This window comes from Setaria italica, chromosome VII (genome assembly GCF_000263155.2).
Source record: "Setaria italica strain Yugu1 chromosome VII, Setaria_italica_v2.0, whole genome shotgun sequence".
Taxonomy (NCBI): domain Eukaryota; kingdom Viridiplantae; phylum Streptophyta; class Magnoliopsida; order Poales; family Poaceae; genus Setaria; species Setaria italica.
The window spans coordinates 24,212,868-24,213,705 of record NC_028456.1 but is presented as its reverse complement, the minus strand read 5'-3'; positions in this window follow the sequence as shown (position 1 = coordinate 24,213,705).

The window sequence follows — 838 nt, the reverse complement described above, 5'->3', positions numbered from 1 at the left end:
CCTGGGATTACATTCTCACCGAACATTGACGCGGTAATTTTCAGGAAGGGGAGAAAAGACGAGGGGGGACTGGGGAGGCGCGGCGGCAAGTGGGAGGGGCAGGGGCGGGTGGTGGGCAGGTGGGGGACGCGTCGCCGCTGTGGCGGGGCCGCCTTTTATGGGGCGAAGCGGTGACTGGACGTTCTCCCGGGTGCATTTGCTACGGCCACCAAAAGCGAAGATCGTGCGTGTACAGCGGCACCACCATGGTGTGCGCCAGTGCGTGTGTAAAGTGTCGGTCATCACCCTTTTTTTCCTCCGGTCAGAAGTGTCTGGTAGGAGTACGTGTATAAGGCTGGTAGTTTTATAGAGTTTTCATGGACATTAAATACGGTGACACATAGCATATGTGATGATATGACATGGTAGTTATGAAGTGAGAGGGAAGGAGTTTTATCATGATGAAACTGTGTATACACTGTTTCCAAGACTATGAAACACATTGAAACTTGCATTGGGCTATAGAGTTTCATTTCATCGAACCATATCCAATCACATGCCTCACAATTAAATATCATGGGCATCCTATGAAATCGTGAAATGAAACTGTGCACTGAGACTCCCTGTTTTATTCATGAGAATACACCTCATGGGATGATGTGGCATCTTTGGAAATAGTGCAATGAAACCTTGCACTGGGACTAGCCTAAGGCTACGAAGATTAATTTGTTTTTTATTTCAAATAATATTAGTTAGTTTTTAATTATTTTTTTTTTGCAAAATGCAAGCTTACTTTCGCTAGAACATAGTGCAGGAGTGGATCTCCTTGCACATGCTGTTCTTGAAGAACATGAGTTAG